This window comes from Dermacentor albipictus, chromosome 1, assembly GCF_038994185.2.
Source record: "Dermacentor albipictus isolate Rhodes 1998 colony chromosome 1, USDA_Dalb.pri_finalv2, whole genome shotgun sequence".
Classification (NCBI taxonomy): Eukaryota; Metazoa; Arthropoda; class Arachnida; order Ixodida; family Ixodidae; genus Dermacentor; species Dermacentor albipictus.
The window spans coordinates 399,249,612-399,275,397 of NC_091821.1; the positions used below are offsets into that span (position 1 = coordinate 399,249,612).

Here is a 25,786-nt window from a genome sequence, read left to right on the forward strand (position 1 = left end):
TGTTGAAGCGGAAGCAGATCAAGACAGCTCCCATGAGCTCCCTAGCAGATCAGACCATCAGACCACGGTGATTACGGAACCACCACCCCACGCTTAGTAGCGACTATGTTTGATCAAACTATGCTATGGTAGTGGTTAGTTCCCCATTTAAAATGTAAAAAAGAGATCCCAGAAAAAGAAAACGGGACGAAAGTGTCTGCGTTCACCCGGTAAACGCAGCGCAAGCGTTAGGTTCACTCAAACGTCACGTCCGGGACGCCACATCCGGTCTTTGTTTTTTGACGTCTGTGATGTCACATTCGGCCTTTTTGGCGGCATAATATGGCATATGGCAGGCTCAGAGTGCACGAAGCGGTGGATCGCTTATTTTTCGGGCTTTTGCTTCTCGTAAGTATACTTCGTCTTTGCGTTTGATGTGCATCTACTACGCGTAGCTAATCTTTCGACTGCATGATGCCATATATAGGTGTTCTGTGATGATACTTTATAGCCAGGTTCCTCACGAGCTTTTGTGATGCATTGCAGGGACCGCCACACCGGCCAGCCAGTGCTACAGTGTCCTAATGCAGAGAACGTATATTACACGGAACTGCGCTCCTTCAGAGTTATTTAGAGTCTTTGTCAGAAGCACGTAACAGTAACATTACTTGGTTACGGTGCTGCTACATGGCAGAATATTTGAATGGCAGATGTCCCGAGTGCGGCATGTAAGTACGTACGTACGCGCGCTTGTTTAGCCTAAATATGAGTTTCTATTGTTCCCCAATGGAAATGCACATTCCTGATGCATGGTTCAGATCTGCCGGCTAAGGGCGGTAGTGAATAAAGTCACCAAATTGCGGCCTCGTTGCGGTCTCGCATTGCGGCCTCATTGCACGGTCGGGAAAAATTGCTTTAGAACCAAAATTTCGCTGCGCTGTCAGTAGCCATTCACTGATAAGCTTTCTCCGCAGCGTAATGCTCAGTGCAGATTTGATGGGGGTTGTGTGTGCGGTCGGTATGTGACCGATATTCCTGAACGCAGGTATGTCATTCAGCGATGTGCACAGCTGTGGCTGATTGTAGAATGTGGGCTGTGACAGGAGTGATGGGGACCATGCTCCTGCCTCGGCCAAGGTTGCAGCGATTTCAGAGCTGCAGGGAGCGCCCAGGCAGAACCTAATCTCGGCCCTATGCTGCAGCTCCAGCTTCTTGAGACGGGCACGTGGTAGTGCCACGAGTGGGAGGACGTACCGCAGGCGTGAGGTGGCTACTGCATGGTACAGCCACAGAGCCCACCTAGTGGTGCAGCTCTGTCCTCGGGCAACAAGCTGGGAGACTGCCTTGTGGACCCGGAGGACCTGGACATGCAGGGTCTTGACAGCAGGCAGCCAGGTCAGCCGGTGATGAACGTGTAGCCCCGGGTACGTCACTGCCGGGCTTCAAGGTCGCCTTCCAGTTGCAGCTGTGCAGCGGGCGGTTGCTCTTGGGTGGAGCAGCATGGCCTCCGTCTTCCTTGCCGAGATGGCAAGGCCAATGCAGCTCAGGTAAGCAGCGGCGGTGTCGAGGGCTCTTTGCAGAGCCGAGCGCGCACTGCTGTGGCTGTGTGGTGGATTTCGCACACATAGGGCGATGTGGTCCGCGTTGATGGAGGTATTCACGTGGTTGTGGGGGTCAGTCTGCAGGACAGCAGGCAGTCGGGCCAGGTTGAACAGGAAAGGGCTCACCACTGATCCTTGTGGGACGCCCTCTACCAAATAGGTCCAGGGCCTGCTGAACGACTGGATAGGGCAGGCCGTCAAAGGCCCCCTTCATGCCAATAAGCACCAGGAGCACGGCGTCACCGCAGGCCTTGGCCTCTTCCAGCGTGGAGACCACGTCCACGATGGAGTCCGCACTGCATCAGCTCCGCCGGAAGCCTATCTGCTCATCGGCCAGAAAGCAATGGCCTCCATCAGCTTGCAAGCAGCAGAGGTGAGTGAGACTGGCCGATAGGAGCTCACGTTTTTCAGCCGGCCTTCAGGATGGGGGCCACGTAGGCTGTGCGCGCGCCATGACTCCGGCACCTGCCCTGACTGCCAGATGTTTAAGCAGTCAAGAAGGTGCAGCTGCTCGCTGGCGGCCAGGTTGCGAAGCATTTGGGTTCCTGGTGCACTGGGCTCCTGGTGCACTGCGATGCTTGGAGCTCGTGCAGTGTCAGCGGGTCCTGGTAGATAGCCATAACCTGGCTCGATGGCCACCCTGGGTGGTGAGAGAGAAGGGAAGACGGAAAGGCAGGGAGGTTAACCAGGCTGAGTCCAGTTTGCTACCCTACACGTGGGGAGGGGAATGGGGAGTGAAAGAGGAAGAGAGAGAACTTAAGTGTAGGATGTCTATAGTCGGGCACTCAAGTCTGTTGCCCTCAGGCAGCGAAAAAGCGCTCGGACTGCTTTCTGGGCCAATGAACTGTGAGGCCAGGCTCCCAAGACTGGATGACAGGCCATTTACAGAAGCGAAGACCCTGTGTGGTGGTTGTGCAGGCAGCTAGGCAGGCTGACGGAAGGCTGCCCTACCTTCAGGATGGCTGCAGTGCGTGGTACAGCCAGCGCAAACTGGTTGGCGAGGAGCTCCGCAAGGGCCTCTTCGCTGATGCTCAGCGTGATGGCCACGGCGAGGACAGGTTGTAGGCTTCCTCTCCTGCTGGTGAGGGATTTGAGCAGTCTCCAAGCCAGGGGTCCCCTGGACCTGCCCTCGATGGCAGAGCAGAGGCTCCTCCTGCGCCGGGCTTGGCGTCTGCAGCGGGCATCTGCACGTCTGTACTCGGTCCAATGCTCTGCCTTGCCCGTCCGGATTGCTCCACACTCCATACGGCGCCTGGAGGCACGAATGTTGAGCAGGTGGAGGTCCGGAGCGGGGGTATCTGGTTGGGTAGAGGACTGAACGGTGGCAGCCTGAGCACAATCCACAATGGCGCTCAGGAAGTCACGGCCATCGTCCAACTTGCTGCAGTGCTTCCGGAACAGGGACCAGTCTGTGACGTAAGTTCTTGACCTAGGCCTTCTCCCAGACCTGGGGCTGATCACAATAGGGAAGTGGTCAGACCCCCATTTGTCCGAAGTTGTGGCCCAGGAGTAGGAGCACTGCTCAGTGTTGAGGGAGAGGTCAATGGCCGTGCGAGCTCTGCGGTAGACGTAGGTGGGCTCCCTGGTGTTCCAAGGTCAGCAGGCCAGCTCAGCTGATGGCATCTGTGAGGCCTTTGCCTCAGCGGGTGCAGCTGCGGCTTCCCCAATCCGTGTGGTGTGCGTTGAAGTCACTGCACAGGACTGCATGCCCACCAAGGCGAACAGCCAGCTGGATGAGGCTGGAGGGATCCCACGGCTTTCCTGGACGGATGCAGATGCTCGCCACAGCCGTGTCCTGGCTGCCAAGGCGTACCACAACGGCGCATGACTCCAAGGGGCCACCGGCGATGTCAGCAACAGGTAGAACAGCACGCGCCAGGGTGCTGCGGACATAGATTGCCGTGCGTGGCTTTCCTGGCTTATGGACTCCATCTAGGCAGGGTGCCGCAGTGCAACTGCGTGTGGCACAGGTGGTGGCACCCGAGTAGTCGGGAAGCCGTAGGTTCTCGGCCACGGCATATGTCTCCAGCAGTGCGAGTACCGTATAGTGCGGAATATAGGTTGAGGTTTTTTCCCAAAAATATTACTAAAAGTTCACCCCTTGACTTACATACCGGCCCTTGGCACAGCATGAATAGTCGTCTGGCAGCATGTAGGAGCGCAGACCTTTCGGCATCCACATTGTTATCGCCCCCTTGGTGACCGACGCGGCCCAACTCGCGGGCGCTGCGCAGTTCTTTATTCTGACGAAGTTCTTTATTCTATGGCGCAGTGCACCCGGAGCTCAAAGACAGGGTGGCGGATTTTGTCCGCGAGCATCGTGCCAGATCTTTGCCAGTCACAGCAGAACTCATCTGCATCAAAGCTATTGAGATCGCCCGAGAATCCGGACTGCCCAAGGAACAATTCAAGGGCTCCATTTATTGGGTTCGTCGCTTCATGCAACGCAAGGGATTCGCACTTCGACAGCGCAAATCAATCTGGCAGAAGCAGCCAGAGGCATACGAGGACAAGTTGGTAGAATTCCAGCTCTATGTTATCCGTCTCCAGCAGCAGCATGGCTACATGTTGGTACAGATCGGCAACGCTGATGAAATGCCGGTGTGGTTCGACATGCCGTCGCTCACCAGTGTGCGAACGCGGCACAAAAGAAGTCGAGCTTCTTTCTACGGGGAACGAGCATTCACGGTGATGCTCGCGTGTACTGCAGATGGCAGAAAGCTGCCCCCATACATAATATTCAAGAGGAAGACGCTGCCGAAAGAGGCTTTCCCACGGGATGTCGTTCGCGTGAATGAAAAGGGCTATATGGACGAGGCCCTCATGCTCAATTGGATTAAGACCGTCTGGAATCGGCAACCAGGGGCACTCTTGCGGTGTCCGAGCATGCTCGTCTTGGATGCCTTTCGCGGGCACTTGACCGCAGGATTGAAGCTGGCACTCCGCGACGGGAGGACGGAACTCGCCGTCATTCCGGGAGGCATGACGTCAACACTTCAGCCACTGGACGTCGTGCTCAACAAGCCTGTTAAAGACCGTGTCCGTGAACAATATAATCAGTGGATGGCCGGCGACAACCTGATGACCCCAACCGGCCAGCTGCGCAGGCCGCCTCTCGGCACTGTGGCCACATGGGTGTCGCAGGTTGTGCTCGCTGCCCGACGATACGGTGGTGTGGGCATTCAAGAAGTGTTGCATAAGCAAGAAGTGTTGCAAAATTTTTTGCATAAGCCAGGAACGCACACAGGAGTCCAAAGAACTTTGTCACCAGGAGAAAAAGTTACAGCACAGTGGGTCGAGTCGTAACGAAACTTGCGAGCGTCCTGGGAGACGTCGGTGTTAAGCGGGGCGAGGCGTCTGCACTCTGCGAGGCGAGACACAAACTGTTCCAAGAAAGGAACTGATGGGGGTACAGGAGTCGAAAGGAATGATACATCAAGAATGAAACTTGGTGAACAGCCATAGATGAAGAAAAAATGTTAAAATCCAGTGGTACGTTGCGTAGCCATGTTATAGGCGAATGTCATGAACGACAGGATTGCATCCCCGTTCGTGTGGCCAGGGTAGATGTATGGTCGCATGCAATATGACTTGCAACACTCTTGTTCGTTGTTGAAGGGGCTCCACGGCTGCGCAGCAGCTCTGACATTCGAAATAGCAGTTTAATAGACACCACTAATTGAAGCTGTGTTTCGGTCTGGAACTTACCATGTGTCTGCACAGCCGTACAGCCTTGGAACCCCTTCGACCACGGGCACCGGTGTTGCAATTCATATTGCACGTGACTGTACATCGCAATCATCAAGCTGTTGGTCTGCGGATGGTAACTGGAAGTCGTCTTGCGAATTGTGTTAGAGGCGCACAGAACTTCGGTAAGGATAGAAGAGAGGAAGACTGCTGCGGTCACTGAGGAGAACGCGCGGAGCGCTGCGGTGTAAGATAATGTTGTGTAAAAAGAAATCGGCGACTTCAGCAGCAGTCCAGAATGGTAGAGATGCTGTCTCCGCATAGCGTGTTGGATGGTCTATGGCCGTTGCAATCCAACGATTTCCATGTGAGGTCATGGGAAGAGGACCGTACAAGTCTATTCCAACTACTTCAAAAGGCGAAGCGGGACAAGGCAGAGGTTGTAAAGAGCCAGAAGGAGCTGTTGGGTTTGCTTTGACAATGAACGCAGGGTGCAACATACTTCGCAACGGCTGAAGATGGGCCAGGCCAGGAGCAGCAACTTCATATTCTGTTGTAAGTCTTGTGGTAGCCTAGAGGACCAGTCGTCGCATGATCGTGAAAGGCTTCAAGCACCTCACATTGCAGAGAACGTGGTATGACCGGGACCCATTTGTTGCCATCGATGTGATAAATGTTGCGATGTAAAACCCCATTGTGCAGCTTGAATTGATTAAGTTGTCGACGAAGTCAGGCGTTTGGAGGTGACGAAGAATCTTCCATGCGTTGGAGAATAGTTCACGAGTATGGGTCGATGCGTTAGTGGGACACAAGGACAGATGGGCTGTTGTGTCTTAGCCATTCGAGGGCTACAATGGGTAAAGCCGATGAAGAGGACTCAGGACGTACACAATCGCGGAGAGGTTATGGTGAATCGTCATGATTCGGCAGAGGGTAGCAAGAGAGAGCATTGGTGTCTTGATGCTTCTTTGCAGCCCTGTAGGTGACATTGAAATCGTACTCCTGTAGGTGAAGCACACAGCAACCCAGGTGACCTGATAAATTCTTTAGCGATGAAAGCCAGCACAGTGTGTTATGGTCGGTAACAACTGTGAAATGGCGGCCATGAAGACATGGGTGAAATTTTTGCACGGCCCAACAGCAAAGCACTCCTGCTTGGTTATGGTGTAGTAATTTTCTGCACTGGTTAGTGCACGACTAGCCTAAGCAATTACTCGTTCCCGGAATGTGTTGTCGCATTGTAGTAGAATGGCACCGAGACTGACTGCTAGCGTCGGTGTGAAAGATGGTGGGCGCGGTTGGATCAAAGTGGCGCAGTACTGGGTCTGACGTCAGGGCATGTTGCAAAAGCAGGAAAGCATGTTCACATTCGTCGGACGAAACAAAGGGTGCATTACTGGGGAGGAGTTGATGGAGCGGGGACGTAAGTGTAGCGAAGTTGCATATGAAGTGCCGGAAGAAGCAAGTCCAAGAAAACTGTGCATGTCTTTTTGACGCAGTGGACACAAAATTCGAGGATGGCAGCAAGCTTCTCGGGGTCCGGACGAATACCTTCTTTGCAGACTATGTGCCCCAGAACTTTGATGGCCTTGCTGGCCAAACTGCATTTGTGTGTGTGTGTGTGTGTGTGTGTGTGTGTGTGTGTGTGTGTGTGTGTGTGTGTGTGTGTGTGTGTGTGTGTGTGTGTGCATGCGTGCGTGCGCACGCGCGTGTGTTGGGCTGCAAACCAGCATTTGCAAGACAGGCAAGGACTTCATCAAGATGTTGCAAATGTTGTGAGAACATGGTTGAAAACACAATGTCGTCGAGATAGCACAGACAGGTTTTCCATTTCAAGCCACACAAGACATATCGATCATGCGTTCGAATGTGGCAGGCACATTGCAGAGTCCAAAAGGCATCGCACTGAACTCGTAGAGCCCATCAGGGGTAGCAAATGTCGTTTTTGCTTTGTCGGATTTGGACATCGGTATTTGCCAGTAGCCTGGTCTAAAGTCAAGGCTAGAAAAATACTCAGCACCGTGGAGTGAATCTAGTGCATCATCCATCCGTGACACGGGGTGAACATCTTTGCGCACGATTTTGTTCAGCGCACGGTAACAGACGCAAGAACACACTGAGCTGTCTTCGTGACAATTGCAACGACATGAGTGTCAACAGCTCAAGTGACAGTTGATCCACGAGGCAACAGTTGGGGTTCGATTTGGTTTATTGCAGTAAGCAATGCAGACCCCTCAGAGAAGCGAATAAGGCCAGGGGTAATCAGAATTGCTCGAGATAGGGTATGGTCATAGGGTAGAATGAATACGCCGCCATCCACAATGTTACAGGAGTTGACACTTATAATCTTTTCTCTAGGTGGCCAAAGAACGTAATCGGAAGAGGTGACGAGATGAATGCATTCTTCGTGGTTAGGAAGAGAATTGCCAGTGGCATCATCCAGTTGTGTGAGGCGCTGACGACAAGAGATAGAAGCAAACGCCAAAGATAAGAAGTCCCACCCCAAGATGAGTTCATGGGTCACTCACGAAATACTGCAAAAACAATGTGGTGAAGAATTTAGTCTATGCACACACGAACAGGACACGGTGCGATTGGACGAATAATAACCTCGGCCGCTGCACAAAGAGAAAGGCCGGAGTAAGGCAATTCTCGTGTTTTATAGAGTCCCAAACAGTCACATGGCAATAATCGCCAGGCGTCTTGTAACATGGAGCCACCTCAGAATTGCGCCAAACAAAGATGATGGATGCAGCCAGTCTTGCCAGATAACTACATTTTGACTATTCTGTATTGTTTGCATTTTTTGTGTAAAAGGAATTGTCGCAGAGAGTTTTATCTTCAGTGGCCTTCAGTTGACGTCATCTGCTACAACTAGCACATAAGTTAACTCCATAGCACCACTAGGATGGAGACATTGTGTCGTGGGGTGCTTCCTTAAAAGTGGACAAGAAGATTCTAAAGGAAAAGTGTGAGATGGTCACAGTAATAACCAAGGCATTTGGCATGGGAATGACCCAGCTATGAAAGTATTATCAGATGTGGACAAGCATATAATACTAAATGGCGCCTTGCACGAGTCCCAAGTGTCAAATGTAATGAGTATTGTGCATTGAAAGGGCCAAAAATGTTTTGTACATGCAAGGGAACACTATGGGCATTTGATAACAGTTGCTTAGATGTACTACATTAACAGGAACCAAACGAACTCCCTTAGACATAAGCATGCAGCAAATTCAAGGACTAGATGAAGCTTCAAAGAAGTAACTGCATTTCATGTAGGATAGGTGTGAATGACCTTTGTGCACGAGATCAGTGACAAAAACACTAAATGAATGCAGTACAGTGTCTGTATCATATCTTGTGCAGACCACACTAGCCTGGAGTTTCAGCGTTCCTTGTCAGTTCATTTAAATAGGCACTACATTGTTCAAAGTGCAATATTGTTCTACAAAACAATATGCAAGATGTAGCATGCTAACCCTCGTGGCTCAACAACTACTGAACCGAAACCTCAATGAGCAGTGAAGCTTCCTTGTAATTTTCATCGTAACCATACTTTCGCTCTTGAAAGTGAACCTCTTTAGTGAATTTGCTTGTGTATTAATTTTTCTTTAGGCAAGTATTTTTTATACATGTTAATGTCTCAATCCTGCTTTTTCTTTCCGGGGCTAAAACAAAATGCCTCTTATTTCACTTTGATCTTTTGACCTAGGAAGCCATCATCTGGTGCTGTGTACAGCAAGCACATGCTTCGGGCAAGGAGGGAGCCAGCACCATATCTACATCAGCAAGAACCTCGGTGCTCAAAATAAACATTTTCTGTGCAAATACCTGTCTTTTTATACTTCCAGCATGAATTAATAAGTTTCTTTTGCCTTCACATGCAGGAAGGTTTATAGGAATAAATAGTGACTGTTGAATGCCTAGGAAAAGCCTTGAAGCCATTCTACTTGTACAGTGATAAAGTACATGTGTACTTGAACTTGATAGTACAGAAACGAAAGGCAAAGTAACAGGCAAAATGCTCGGGGCAGCAGTCGTATAAATGGTAGATGAACACAGCTAATTGTGCTGTCCAGTTTCATTCAGTTTGACCAAATGTTGCAAGAATTGCCTTCAATATGAATCATTCAGTTTAGCCAGCTAAAGTCGAACTCGTACAAACTTTGGAATGTCTGCTGGGAATTTTAGCATAAATGGTATGTGTGCATCCTTCAGCAGCACCACAAGCCCAGTAAGGTTTTTGCGTTACTGTCCCCCCTCCCTTGGGGTTATTGCAGTGTCTACTTCAAGTGCTTGAGGGTATAATGGAAAATGACTCCATTCTCCAATGAGAAGGCTATATAAATATCCAGGACAAGAGCTTGTAGGCCTGGTTATAAGCATGAATTAGATATGTATAGACCAAAGGCAATATGAATACAATATGTTGAATTGCATCCATATGTGGGAACTGCCCACATCAAAGGAAAGAAAGTGCAATACTTGCAACCTACCAACATAAACATCAGTCTAGAGAAGGATTCTGTAAGGATCCACTAAGTGGACTGTTTCAGCACACACTGATTAGGTAGAGCTATAAGCTGGTAGAGCAAGTGGCAATCATCACCATGGGCTCTCGTGCTCTATTCATTCAGCGTGTACTGGAATGGACAGTCCACTTAGTCAACACTTACAGACTAGCCCCCTAGGGCTGTGGAAGCACGCAGTATATTAAGCTTAAGTCTGGAGTGCTACCTTCTGCTTATGTGGCAAGTCCTGTTTACCTGTTCCTTTCAACTGAGAGCTGAGCACTGCCTAGGTTAAGTCAGAAAAAGCAACCAGCGTCCATAGAATTCAAACTATTACTATTTGCCCTATATAAGGGGACAGTGAAGCCTAAAATGACACTTGACTTGGGCCATATTTTTCGCGATATGCCTGAGAATATTGGGATTTCCCATCAATATAACCCTTCCTACATCACATAGTGAACAACCTGAAAACTTAACACTATTGCGCAGAGCGATGAAGGGTCAGGATTTGAGTGAGAAAACAACACATGACACCTGAGCGCAAACTATGAACTGGTTTATTTTTCTGCAAGTGAAGCGTACATAAAGCCTACACGCATGCACAGGAGTCCTCTTCCCGGTCTACCTACACCCTCTATTGTCAGTGATTATGCTAATCTCTTTATTGCTGAGTGAAATAGACGGCGGGCTGGCACATGAGCCCTGTGGGTCCACCTTGAGGTTGTATGCTTCCACGACTTGTCTTTTCCTTTGGTTCCTATTTTCAGCAGAATCATTGCCTTGTGATAATCACCAGTTGATAGTTTGTGCTCAGGTGTCTATTGTTTTCTCGCTCAAGTCCTGTCCCTTCGTCACTCCGCACAACAGTGTTAAGTATGTTGAACCAACTAGCACACTGCACAATTTTCCTGATCTTGAAAACAATTGTAAACTAAAGTCCGTGAGAAACAAAGTGTTCTGTCATGACATACAGATTTATGCATGATCACTTTGCTATATAAAAATACAATTTTAGCCAATGTTAACGAAGATCTTCACTTCTGGAGTTCACTTAAATAATGTCTGTGATGCATTGTGACAGTACGAGGTCCTGGAGATTCTACTGTGGAGATATGTCAACATTGAGCCTATTCCTGTTTAATGTATGGATAGATGCCTTCACGAAGAGTTGGAGAAACTGCACAATACAATGTTTTATATCACATGTAATAATTATGCTGTGATAAAGTGTACACACTGAGCTTAATGTTTTAGAAAAGCTCAAGAAAAGGCTCCAGAATAGGTATGATGGATAGGCAACCTTTTATTTGGCTCTCTTCATAGTGAAATCTAGACGCATCACCTCAGACACACTTACTAAAATCTGTGGGCTCGTACTGCCCATGCCTTTACTGCACAAGTTGCCTTGGTGCTCCCAGTCTTGACAGGTAACACTTAAGCACACTCTCATGCACGTGTTTGTTCCAAAGCTACAGCTGCTAACTAAAGTAACTCCCACATGCGATTCTGTAACTCTAGACCTAACTGCAAAAACGCATGCAGTACTACGAGTTTGGCATGGAGTCCACATGACATGTGCACAACTTCAAATTTCGTATAGGCAACAGATAACTGGTAACCTGTTAGAGTAACAAAATGGATGCCAAGGAAAATTCACCCGAAGCCTTAGGCAGGAAAATGAGGTGTTGTGATGAGATAAATAGCAATCACATTTGATCGACTGACTAAAAGCTGGCAGGGGTATTGCATTTGACATGATTGAAATGAGCTGCAGCATGGCATGGTAACTGTGGCAGCCTTTACAATGCCGCGCTCTCTGAATTACACTTATGTGCATCCATATGCTGCAGCGACCAACTGTTTTTATTCAAGAAAGCCAGGTTTGTGGTTCAGCACACATCATACGCTGGCAAACTCACTGATGAGTCAACTCCCTGAGATCATCCCATGAGTCTGAGTGAGCCCAGCTGAGCAGTATTTTGGCGAGTTTGAGCCCGAGTGAGCTCGGCTGAGTAGTACAGTGAAACCTCGTTATAACGAACAGTTAAAAAGTCGGAAATTAGTTCGCTATATCCATAATTCGTAATATAAAATTTCGTAAAAAATACATGCAAGAGGAGCAAAATTCAATCAGAGAAGGCACAGCAACTCGAACGATGCTTACTTGGGTCACGTTCATTTATTTACGCACAAAGAATTGCGTTATCGCGGCCTGCTTCTTGGTGTTGATCGCATTCCGTATCACGCCCTGTTCCACAGTTTGCAAACACTCAACAAGGGCAAACCCACTGCCCTCAATAGCACTGCAGTGGCGGCGCAGTAAATCCAACGCAGCAAGTGCTTCTTGTGAAGTCGGAATGTTCTCATCGTCTACAGGGTCAGCCTGAACACTTTTTCTTTGGCTGTCAACTCTCGATGACGACGTGGCATCTGTGGCGCTGTCAGCGCCTGCGAGGTAGTCCTGAACGTTTGCTGTGCCGCACAACACACTTGTAGTGCAACGAAGCCTGCCGCCTGCTATTAAAGTGAGGTAGGGCTTGGCGTCGCGAAGTTCGTTATGTCCCTTTTATGCCAAACCGCGTTCGCTATAGGAAGTTAAAAATACATGTGTTTGACAAAAATATTTCGGAAGAGTTCGATATATTCAATAATTCGTTATATGTGTGTTCGTTATATCGAGGTTTGACTGTATATTCTTATGAGTTCAAGTGAGCAGCTAATTATAATTTTGGCGAGTCTAAATAGTGAGTTCCGATTATTTTGCCAACATATATATGGTCCGTGTACTTTCGAAATTCAGCTACGACACTTGCGCATAGGTTGGAAATTAAGCTTCTCGACAAGTGACTACTGCATAAATGATCATAGAGCTAGCGAAGAACGATACGCCTTAATGATGCAGCGTGCCGCGCGGGATCCATGTGTGCAGCGTGCCAGTGGATGGGTGCGTGTTTGGGAAATTAGGGGGTTTCGACCCATCCACAGATAATTTACATAATACCTTTCTCCATAGTGTATTATTGCGATATCAATTTTTGGACACCCTAAGCGAATTTTCGCCATCGCCCTGATGTTTGAATTAAAGTCCAAGTGTGACAAAAATTATAGTGCTCCATTGCATCCCTTATGCTGGGGTTAATTGCGAATGAAAGGGTGCGATTGTGAGCCGAGAAGGATGGCAGCTTTATGCGCGCTGTCCACGTCCCGTGATCAAGTGCGCGCTAGGGTCAGAGAGCGCGCGACGTCTCTTGCCTGGCCGTGCCCGTGCATATGGCTGTCCGCGCGCAGCAGAGTGCATATACACGGCCCGCGCGTGCCACATTTTTTAAAAGTAATTTGCGGCCGGTGTAAAGGCGGCAAGCCGACGTGGCTGCTGGTTTCACGAGTGTCAATTGGAAGTATCGATATCTAAGTTTCGGGCGAAACTTAGAGAACAGTGACTTCCTTAGAGGGACCAAAATTTTGGGGCGCATGAGCGGCACGTATAGTAGAATGCAGTGTTCCATTGTAAAAAAAAAATTGATGTAACAAAATAGAGTGCTGAGTGTTACGTCTTTGTTACATCAAGGTTCAACAAAAATTAAGCGCTGGAAATCAGCGCTGGACGCACATGCAACTCCTTACTCCACACTGAAAACATTTGAGAAAACATTTTTTTAAAATACTTTGTACATTTGTATAAGTCCCTACCTGCGGATATTCCTCTGGTTTAGCCTAATTATGTGCTGCCTACTTAACTTACTGACGCAGCATACGTATCATTGCGAAATTTATAATTTTTTGCTTTTAGAAAAAGCATCGAGTTATTGAATTTTGCGAACAGAAAAAAAATTGCAACTTCCAATATAGCGCGCTTCCTAGGCTATTAAATAGCTACAATGTTCAAGGAACGTACTGTTTCCATGAGTGGTTTACTCATGCAGTAAGATGTACTGCTCCTACACCTTGTAATAAAAAGCATATGCATCGACACATAGCAGCTGATATTCTTGCTTATTTTCTCATCACAGAGGTAGATGGGGCACATGAACCAATATGCTCACACAAATCAACGTGACCAACTACTGCGGAGACATGGCAACGAATTCTTTGTTTACCTTGTACACCACAAGTGCGAGGTTTGCGCATTAATTTGACTTCATGAAACCCTATTTATACTACAGGCTTTACGGCAATGCTTGCACGCAGGGCGGTGAAGCGCTCGACGAAACTGCACATATTATATGATTTGTTTGATATTAACTCGAGATGCAAACGTTTGTGTAGGCAGGCAAGCAATGTTTCCATTCACGCAGCGCACCAAAATAGCGAGGTATATGCATTGATCTGGTTTCATGACATCGTACTTTTGCCACTAGCTTTACGGCAGTGCTTGTGTATAGTGCTGCGAAGCACGACGGAACTGCACGTTATTATACGGTGTGCTTGAAATCCACTCGAGATGCAAACGTTTGTGCAGGCAGGAAACGAATGATTTAATTCACGTAGCACAACACGAGAGCGCGCTCTATGGAGTCCTTTGATTGAATAAAACTCTATTTCTGCCACAGGCTTCACAGCAATGCTTGTGTAGAGGGCTGTGAAGCTCGATGCAGCTGTAACAACATCCCACAGTACACCCGATTTTTACCGAGTTTGTTTTAAAGGGCCCCTCACAGGCTACATAACAAATTTTGGTTATATACTGAAAGTTGTTACGTGCCCTCTAAGAAGTGTTCTACCGCAAGCATTTTTCAAATTGGTTCATTAACAGCAGATAGAGAATGATTGAAGTGCCGCGAACGCATGATTTCAGGAGGCGAGCGTCGCCGCCTATATAAACACTCTCTCGACATTCCCCGTTTCGCCTGTGTAAGCAAATTTCCTTCACTGCGTTCTCCCATACCGGAGCCGAGGGGTCGCGGCGGGTATACCCTGCCGTCTTCTTTTTTTCACCGTCACCGGCACACTTCCGGGGACGGTGTCGCGCGAGCTGTTGCGCTTGTCTCGTTTCCTGTAGCGGACGATAGTGCGCGCTCTACACGAGAACACGTGATTAGCGGTATAAGTCAGTGCCCCAGCACTGAGGCAAACGCGAGAGGATAAAAGAGCATTCATGATCGCAGTGCTGGAACACATGTAGACAATGACGTATAGTTTCGTTCTCTGCGCGCGTGCAAACGTCGGGAAAAGGAGACGAAACGGAAATTCATCTCTCTTGCTACAGTGCGAAGTAAAACAAAAGCACCCAGACATTCGGGTTGTATTTTTCATTATTTCTCTAAACTTTAATTAGTTCACTGCAGCAACAGATTCAACAAATAACTGATGCTGCCTTGAATCTAAGTCACGTGTCACTCTGAGTGCCATCAAAGCACAGCCTGTGCTCCTATGCAGCAGCAAAGTTACAGGCATTCATCTGCTTGCTGCTGCGATAACATTATGACACTTTAACTCAGAGGTACGATTTTTGTTGTGTGAGATTATAGATAGCCAGTAGACTACTTGTCTGATGTTAAATGCTATGACCCACTGGCAATCCACGATGCACTCAACGAAAACGTTTTTATGCTGTGTGTGGCGTGACTCACCAGTGACCCACACGCAAGAATTCTTGCTCTTGTGTTGCCATCTGAGGTTTGAAATTGCAACTAATATATATTTTTATTGCATTGGACATGGGGTGGCATGTTTGTTTCGGAGAGTGGAGTGGCGGCGCATTTCTCAGTTGGGTTTCTTGCAAACTTTCGCAGCAGTCTTTGAAATACGTGCCATTGGAATAAGTACCTGCATTTTTCTTGCTACTCCCAAACTTTTCAGCGTGTCTAGTAGATAGATCCTCATGCCCCTTACGGATGAAAAAAAAAAGCACAATGCAGAGGAAACAAATAAACTTAGTTTTGGGCCAGAAGAATGCACCAGCAACTTTGCGATCACCAGCGGATGAGTCAAGTGCTTCAGTGTCAGATGTTCAGCAGTGGACAGTGAAATCAGTGACAAAGATAGTGTTTACGAACCATCACAGACCTCAGCCAGCATTTCGAATGGAGAGTCAGACCTGACTGATGATTCTGAGGTGAATGATTCAGGATACAATGCTCTCATTTCTCTCAGCCCATCTCTAGAGAAATGGACACCGGCAAGAACCACTTCGCCTAGTGTGACACCACACGTACTCTAGGCCGCCCACTATCATTCAGTTGCCATCTAGCCGTTATGCCCCATCTTTATGTTCACTGTTTATTACGGATGACATTTGGCAAATGATGGTCAATGAAACAAACAGGTTCACACAAGTGTTGAAGTCAACTACTCCTAAATCTAAATCACGCTTGAAAAATTGGACGGAAACCAATGCCAAAGAAATTAAAGCATTTATTCGAATACTGATTTGTATTGGTCTCCTCCGTCTTCCTACTCCCAAATCTAAATCAAAGTTGAAAAATTGGATGGAAACCAATCTCCAACAAACGAAAGCATTTGTTGGAATACCAATTTGTATTAATCTCGTCCATCTTCCTATCCGAGTCACTACTGGGCAAAAAGTAACCTGTATGGTGTTGAACTCATTCATCAAAATATGAGCCGTGACCGCCTTCTCCATACTTTTGAGGTTCCGGCATTTTGCGGACAATTAACTGGTTGCAGAGTTGCAGGATCATGTCTTTAAGATACATCCTCTGGTAGAGAAATTGAACCAAAATTTTTGCCACTGTGCTTGAGCCAGGAAAGGAGGTTGTGATAGATGAAACAATAGTGCCATGGTGTGGCAGACTTTCGTTCTTACAGAGTCAGGCTGTTCAAGGCATGTACCAAAGACGGTTACAGGCTAAAGGTTGATGTATATGCCGGAAAGTGTGACTGAACAATTGGCATCGGACATGCCGAAGATGTATGCTTGAAACTCCTGCAAAATTACAAGGAAGTTGTGTGCCCGCTGTCCGTAGACAACTTCTACATGAGCTTGCCGCTCACTTTTCGCCTTCTAAAGGAAGACACTTTCATTCGTGGCACAGTTCGCTCAGTGAGGAAAGGGCTGCCAAAAGATCTCACTGAAGTAAAGGTTGCAAATGGCAGTGTTACCGAACTTCAGTCCAAAAATGGAGTGAAGGCACTGAAGTGGATGGACAAGAGGCCTGTTCTGATACTCACATCTGTCGCCAAATATGAAGCAACTTTGGTGGACAGTGGGAAGAAAACAAGGGACGGTGCACCAATCATGAAACATCAGGCCGGTCTCGATTACAATGCAGCAAAAAAGGGCGTCGACTATAGTGACCAAATGACATTATACCACAACTGCCTTAGAAAAGGACTCAAGTGGTACAGAAACGTAGCTGTTGAGTTGCTTGTTGGATGTGTCATCATAAATGCGTGGAACATTCGTGGCATGCTTGAAGGAAACTCTACGCCAATTATAAAATTTCAAGATGAACTGGCTCATTCACTGTTCGGCCCTCGTCAAGACAACATCGAAGAAACTCGTGGGAGAAGTGTCCACATGCTAAGAAAAACTGGCACTTCGGCACACGACACTCAGTGGCTCTGCACTGGCTGCTATGCGGCCAACAGTACCAGCAGTAGCCCAAACACTATGGAGAGAGTGAGAAAAGTGACCACTTTCTGTGAATAACGCCCCGGCAAGCCATTCATCTGTTTGTTGTGCTTTAATTCTAAGCACAAGTAACTTGAGAAGCAAGCTAGCTTCAACTGTAAAATGAGTAGGATGAAAACTTCAAGACATGGCTAATGTTCATACTAAATTTTAGCCTTTCTCTAACTAATAAATATTTCTAACACAGGAACTGACTTCTTGTCTTTTTTAATGGCAAGCACTTTGTAGTTCAACATAGGTTTCTAGCATCTTGAATCCATTGAGGGGCTACAGAATGTATTAAAGAAAGCTAAAAATGCATAATGTTGTGCTGAATGTGATCAAGACACATGTACAAGAAACTAGTCATTAGTTCGATGAGGACAGTAATGTGCTTTAGCAAGTTAGAACTTTGTTACCAACTTGCCCACATTCACATCTTAACAGATTTAACAATGTTTCCACTACGTGGAGAACCTTGATCTACAGTGCTTTTATCATACTGAAGAAGGTTGGTGTTCCTATTATAACACGTGTACTTAAGAAGCTCAATCTCTCAGGATTTCATGTTGTTTTACTTGACATAAGCTTACGAGGCTTACAGATTACGTGCTCGTATCTCAACGTATACACTTACTTCCTTTTCAATGATTTTCATTTCTGTAAAAGCACAGTAAATTTCGTCAGACGAGAAGTGCAAATGTGTTTTTTATTCTTTTATACTTGGTGCTTGCTATTATACAACTTACTTATATCAACTTGCTTGTTTAGAAAACTCATAAAGAACACTCCCCCCACCTTCTTCTTTCTTCTTTTACTTTCCATTGACTCTGACTTTCATTATGCTAATAAACTTCAGAAGAGCTAGCTCTCAGGCTAGTTTGTACACACTGCTAAGAATGAAAAAATGGTGAGAAAACGGGACAAGAAAGAAAGGCCTATAGAATGCTGATTTGCGCGCGGCAATCTATATCAAGGACGGGGTGCTGGACCAGGGAAGCTAAGAAGCCGCCACAACAAACTATGGGAGCTAGGTGAATGGCTTCGATGTCCACACAGAAACATAAATATAGGAATGTTATAGAATGCTGTGTCATTCAACAACCCCGTGAATGTTGAAAAACGGGACAGTGATTAGGTGAAAAGAGTTTCAGAGAGCTCCAGGGAGTGGGGAGGATGATACAGTAAGGGGGCTAGGGTGGTGACACGCATTAAGGGCATCAAGAATGAAGTGAAAAATTATGGGACATAGGGGGATTGTCTCATCACTGCTCGATCGCTCAACACCAGATAGCTGTGGCCAGTTGCCTTTGCCGAGATTCACCTACCCTGTCATAGCATGTGCTGTGCTTGCTGCTTTGCAGTCTTTAGAATAGGCAGGTGTCAGGGAAGCATGCCCATAATGCCTGCAATTAAGTAATAGGCGACTTGCAAAATAGTGCCCGCTCTCTTCCATACACAGCCATGGCTGAACCACTCACTAGCAAATCTGGTAAGAAAATAACGCTGACCTTCACTGTTACTTGGGCTGCAACAATTGAGTCTGGGCTGCAAACAAGAAGACACAAGACGGAGCGCTGTCATGTTTTTAGCACAGTTCACTTTCCTAAGTAATGTACCAACAAGGTCATAATATACATTATATAAATACATCAATTTGTAAACAAAATGTTATTTTTAATATAGTCATTTTTAAAAACAGCACAAGGATGATAGCATAATTTTAGGCGTAGTCTTAGCGATGAAAAACTTTTGTCAGAAGTTAAGCAAAATTTTGGCAACGTAAAAATGTGCATCCTCATTGCTAAAGCATTCCTGTCCGGGGAGTGCTAGGAGTTTGTCTTGGTGTGATGTAAAACCCTCCACACATTTATATAGTGCTAGAGAGAGAGGTGATGGGGGAGAGGTAGTGGCCAGTGGAGAATCCTTCCCTGAAATGAATTTCTGGCTACATCACTGAATGTCTGCAATGCCTTGTAATAGCAATAGGTCTTGGATGGAAACACTATAGATGATACCAGTGAACCTATCGAGCCTATTCCTGTTTAGTGAGGTGATGTATGTTTTCCCAAAGAATTATAGAAACTGTACAATGGAATGTTTTGTACCAGCTGTAATAACCATGCTGTAAGAAAACAGAAAGGCTGAGCTTAAATGTTGTAGGAAATCTCTTAAGAGGCTCAAGGATCGGTAAAGATGACTAACTTCTGTATTCTCCACTCAACCCTCCACCTGGATTCAAATGCACAGCAGCCCCACTCCTTGACACAGGCGGTTGCTTAGCTTTAATTAAACTTCATGTCAATTACTGTGAAACACAGCATCGTCTCCAGTCAAGGGGTGGCACTGCGCTCATCTCAGTAGAATGAAGCTTCCAGTCATAGATGGTTTCAGAATACCGGGTTAGTGACCTCACATTTTACTCTCTTCGTCGTGAAATCTAGACACCAAAGCCTCGGTTTGAACAAGTAATGCTTTAAGCGCTCTCTCATGCATATGTTTGCTTTAAGGCAGAGTCAGCTTACTATTTCCTGCTTCTGCCACATGCAACTGACACAAAAACATCTCAATAAAATGATTGTGATTTAAGTGGTACACACTCTCTGCAATGTGATTAAATGTTTGTAATAAAAGAAGCACTACTCATGTGCTGGTCAGCATCAGCAGCATTATGTTCACCAAGATAGCTCTTTTGTCTCAATATATTCAATATTGTTGCAAATTTAAGAGGTTTTGCAGCTAACATGTAGCTGTCAACTTGTGTCTCGAGAACATACAGCTTTAGTTGAGAGGAGCGCTATATTGCATGAGACAAAGGAGCATTTTTAGACTGCTTGTTTTATTTATGTGTGAATAACAATTGTGAAGGTTTTAATAGCAAAGTAATACAGTAGGTGTTGGCAACGCGAACAAGCCATGCAAAGTGTATGCATTAGAAATGAACTATCCAGATGAGGACCCCCCACCCCACTGATATATGTCAATGCTATAATATCAAATGCTGTGACATTTAACACATATGGTGACTAAAAAAAAGGATAACTAAAGCAAGAGCAGCATTAATAAAACAACAATATCAACTGCAAAATTTATACAATTTTTCTCAAAACTTTTATCTTCGCATAAACTGTGGCCTAACACACTGTGGGCACTTTTGCTAACAACCTTCACATTTCACTAGTGCTAATTCTAGCTTCCCTTTAGCTTCTAGCTTGATTCTAGCTTCCAGCTCAACTGCAATGTTTTGAACGTCAGGGCATGTGCAAGTGAAAATTAGTTTGTGATGGCCATGTTTGTGATCTCCCTATTATTCTGCCTGAATAATAGGGAGAGGAGGGCAATATAATTGCCTTGAGAACTATTAAGCAGAAGCAGCATGGTGGATGAGGAGCAGTGGCCGGGATAAAACATTTCAGGAGTTCAATGTAGTAAGGATACAGGAGTCATATGATTAACTTCGCAAGAATATGAGGCCATTATAACACTAAGGGAAACAGACAGGCCCATCACACTGAATTTTCAAATATCGTAACTGGTCTAGAACACCTTGCACAGCTGCTGTAATTAGGAAAAAAAAATGTAGCATTGTCTTAAAAAGACAGCTTTTTTGTTTGTTTACTCTGCTATGCCACTGTACACATTATTACTATTACTTTTTTTTCTTTGGGAACAGAAAGTCACCATATGCCTGGAGGTTTTAGATCACCTTCTTGGTGTGCTCCCGATATATGAACAGTTCGAAAACATTAACATTGTTGCTTGGTTTATTGCTCAAGTAGAGCGGCACGTAACGACTGACTACGGAACCAGGCGTGTGAATATGCACACCCTGTATCCAATCAACCCCTATATCAATCAATTTTGTACAATTAGACCTCCATATATTGAACTTTAATGTAACAAACCGTTTTACTTTGCAGAACTTATTTGGTGTGCATATAGAAATCTTCAATTTATTGAATTCTGTTTATCTGCAATTTCAATTTACGGAAACTATAAATTCTTCTAAAATTTAAATGAGGATATGTGTTGCATTTGAACTGTAAATTCTATGGACGTACAAGCGCTTTCCGGGAGTAAAGCTTCACGATTTCCTTCCAAAGTTTATTCGACTTAAGGACAAAATTCTGCAGCAAAGTTATAAACGACCACAGGTGACAAGCAGCTGAATGCGAGGTATCTGGTACAGACCCACGGGGGAAAACTTAAAAACCACAATAGCACACATTCAGGCGAGTATGTAAACAGGCGAACTAAGCAGGGAACAAAAACAACACAGCACTGCTTTCATAGGTCCCGAATGATCAGAGTTTCGTCAGAGTTGGTGCAAGCACGCATCCGCAGATAAAACGGGCTCCCACCGTGCATTGACCAATACTTCGAGAGCTGACGCCTACACAATAACCGGGGTAGGTTACAGCACTTGTTTCTGCTCTGATCGTATAGTGTTCGAATGATGTCGCGACAACGCAAGTACTTGCAATAGGGGCGACGACCTTCCACAACTCCAGAACATCACAAAAGACCGTTTGCACATGTACTAACCAGCCAAACAAACTAACCACGGCAGCGAAGACCACTTAAATCGAACATACAACGCAGAAACACCTCGTAAAGGTTTCACCATAGAGAAAGGTTACACCTTCTTGCACAGACGCTCACAAGAAATTCAATGTCCAAAGCACGACCTACTGAACTACAGACCTGCACAGATCTCCCTCCTCCAGCACGCCTGGTCTAGTTCGCCCCTTTTGCCGCTAGGGAAAGAACGTACGAGCAGAGTGGCGCTAGTCATAACCTGTTCGCTGTCGTCTGCTTCTGCGATCTGTTCAGCGCTTGTCTTGCCATTTCGGCAGGCACAAAGCGCTTGTTTTGGCGGTAAATGAATAAATTCACAAATATACAAAAGAAGACATATTTGCGAATGCTTTGCGTTTGAATAGTGAAACTAGAAGAGGATGAGCGGTGCAAGAAATGTAAACAACGAGCATAGGTGGCCACTGCAATGCTAGATCGACGGCATAAATTTCCCTTTCCTAGCCTCCTTAAGAGACTGGAAAAATTGTTTAAAAAGATTCATAGGATAATCTAGCTTTCTTTAGTTGATTACAGACAGCCTAATGTCGTAGATGACATTAGGATTTACTACTGTGTGCCGTAGTGAAAGGAAGATGATCTGGTAAAAGTATAGTAAAAGTATTCACTAGTAAGTCCTCCACCCGATATGTGCAATAGTCTGATCGATTCTGTTTCAAGGGAAGGTGAGCATATCTTGTTTTTAATATCGTTGGATGTCTAGCTCAGTAGAAAGCTTGCAAAAAATTAAGCGATCCCAGTGCTTTAAAACGTGCTGCAGTGCAGGCCTTAAAAATCGTGTCACGGAACTCTTTTCAAACTGTAAAGCTAACTTTTCCGCGTAGTACGGCGGCAGCATAACGGTGGTGCTGAAGATACGTACGCAGTGAAGCTGTGTGCGTAATTCACTTTTTGAACTCGTGACGCATTCACGGACAACTTTTAAGAGTTAAAATGAGTGGTAATCGTTCTGTCGTCGAACATTACGGTGGCTTCAAGTTTCTAAAGAGCGCAGACGCGAATTTTACAACGTGTGCAATGAAACTGTTGGGTACGTTGCGAACTCTATACACAATGCGATTTATAATAATCTCCTTTAAAAAGGCAGTGGGAGCGGCTATTTAACGCTATTTTAGAGAGCAGCGGACTACACGCTCCGACATTTTTTAGGTTCGGTGAGTCAACTTTTGGAGCCAAGTGACCGATCAAAGCCTTGTGACATCTCTGTCACTGTGTTAGCAAAAATCGTCAACTAGAGAAGCAGTTCGTCGCAACACAACAGCTGCCGTACTACTTACAACGCCGCACAACAGCCCACCTCGTAGCAGACGAACAGGTTATAAAAGCGCCACCTACGGCCGTCGGTCGAACGAAAGTGGGCGCAAGCTGCTCCCATAGAAGCCGGATATCTGTGCAGGTCTGGAGTTCCAGTAGGTCGTGGTCCAAAGCGCACTACCGCCGCCTTTTAAAAATCCAACGGGAGCCAAGCCAAATCAGTAATAAGTTGGCTATTTGGGTGAACGCAACGTACCCGTTAGAACCACCGGGTACGCGCAACGCCGGCCAAACGGGACAGGCAAGACTGACAGACACAGCGCTGGCTTGCAAACAGACTTCATGTCTATGTATGAGGTACAGTGAACTAGAATATATTCTAGTTCACTGTAGTATGAGGTCAATCTCTGAAAATACTGGTTTAAGCATCGCTGAAGAGCCTATAAAGGTGGCTGGAATCAAGTTCGCTCTTGGCCTTATTGGGAATATATTTGTATACTAAATATTTTGCATACCCAAGTACATCAGACCAAGCAGATATATCGAAGACAACAACGTCTATACTCGCAACATGATTGGCTTCCGTGCTGGCCTCTCGTCACAGGACGCCATGAGGATGATCAAACATCATATCATCCACGGCAGTACCAGGGACACCAGGGCCCTGCTCGGACTCGACCTCGAGAAGGCATTTGATGACGTTCTGCAAGAATAAATTCTGGACTCCGTCGCGGACTTCGAGCTAATACATAGCTAATAGTACAGAGCCTTTTAAAAATAATTCCGGTTACTTTTGGGTACCCGCTCGTGTGTGTCTATATATATATATATATATATATATATATATATATATATATATATATATGGGACAAGTATCACCGTCTTCGTTTCGCTTGAATGCAGTCGTTTTGCTCTTCTTGCATACCAAGGCAGCCCGAGACGCCAACATTGGTTTACCGTTGGCTAAAGTCGACCGCAGCGGCGTCGCAGACATCCGGCAGCGAATTCATTCGGCCGGGCCCCTTCTACAAGTTTTGTACACTCTAGGAAAAATTAACAGAAATGTATTTAAAAAAAAGAAGAAAGTGCCCCGACGGCATGTTTTCTCGTTCAACTGAATTTTCCGCTCGTGCATTTACAAGCACTAGCGCTTAGTTTTACAGAAGCTCTGTAATCTGCCTTAAAAGGATAAAATCTGTGCAGGATAAACAGGATAAGTCTGTGCTCCCAGGCAGGCTAGAAACGTCAGGTCAATCAATCATTGCATGTTCTCAATTCCTAAAGCATATCTGGACATGTACGCTTATTCATTTTTTCCGCGAACGATTAAGGAATGAAACATTTTGCCTGCGCCTGTTTTGCAGTCGAGTAGCATTAACATCTTTGAGGAACGCGTTAAACACCTTTTATGAAATTGAATCTTAGTAGTGTCGTGCAAACGCTGTTACACTATTCAAGAAATACACACAATAGTATTTCTTTTAAGCTGCTTCCGATATCACTGTCACAATGTTACTAACATGTATTTCTTAGCTAATATATTGTATTTGTATTTGGTTATTTGTTTTGCATTGTATTTTCAACATTCATTGCTTCATGTACTATTTACGTTTGTAAGGTGTTTACATTTTTTACGCTATATGTGCAGACTTGCTGTACCCACCCTGTTACGGCCAAGACGGCCAACAGTATTTGAAATAAAAAAAAATTACTGCCAATTTCTGCAGCTTTTGCCGAACTTGTACGTTGCATACTAGTGGGACGTGTTCAGTGTTGTGATTCAACTCCAAAGAGTGGAGAGCCAGGCGAAGACGCGCACAGCCGCAGCTTCCATGAAACATCGCACATTTTACGGGGCCTTCCTGTAACCTTTATCCCATGTGCGTCTGTGCTATTTTGCATGCAGTATAGGGCGTAAAACGTCGGTTATTTCTCTGTCATTTTCATATCATGGCGATATTAGAGTGAAACCTATAAAACTTTTCGCGATATAGCTGGTTTAGGGATGGTCGATTAATTTTTTTTCGATTAACGATTAATCACTCATCACTTTAGCCTTTAATCGATAAATCGCTTTCGATGCGGGGTTTTTCATCGATTAATTGATTAACCGAAATTTTTACCGGGCGCTTTTCAAAGGTTGAAACAGAGGTATCTAGTTCTGTTGGACTCTGTGTTAATGTTTGAGAGGAGGAACCAAGTTAGAAATACAAGTGTATAAAGTCTGGCATAATGTACTAAGTAATTAATTAGATAATTAATTAATTACCTATTTATTTATTTATTTATTTATTTATTTATTTATTTATTTATTTATTATTTTTTCAAATACCCTAAAGGCCCGGGCAGGCATTACATAGGGGGGAACAACAGTAAGCCCAAAGCAACGCACCACTACGATGCGTACAGCGTTGGCCGTTAACGACTTCTGATAACAGAAATGTGTCCAACGTTGTTGTTAAAGACTAAATAGAGTTGGCACTAGTGGCCTTTGAAGAGATAACGAATTCGTGTTATACAATGGCGATTGACAGTTAAATAAGAAATAAGAAAAATGGCAAAAGTGAAAGGTGAAGTAC

The 25,786-nt window shown here is 45.6% G+C and overlaps 1 long non-coding RNA gene across 4 annotated transcripts; it reads left to right on the plus strand.

Moving 5' to 3' along the window:
• Positions 1–85: 85 nt before the first annotated feature.
• LOC135918757 (uncharacterized) lies at positions 86–9,092 on the plus strand. 4 transcript variants are annotated; one of them, XR_011511424.1, is made up of 4 exons: positions 86–707; positions 1,083–1,526; positions 1,658–1,953; positions 8,983–9,092. It is a non-coding gene; the product is annotated as an uncharacterized lncRNA (long non-coding RNA). The 4 variants fall into 4 exon arrangements; XR_011511423.1 differs by having other exon boundaries at positions 1,083–1,953; XR_011511426.1 differs by having other exon boundaries at positions 1,182–1,953.
• The last annotated feature ends 16,694 nt before the right edge of the window (positions 9,093–25,786 follow it).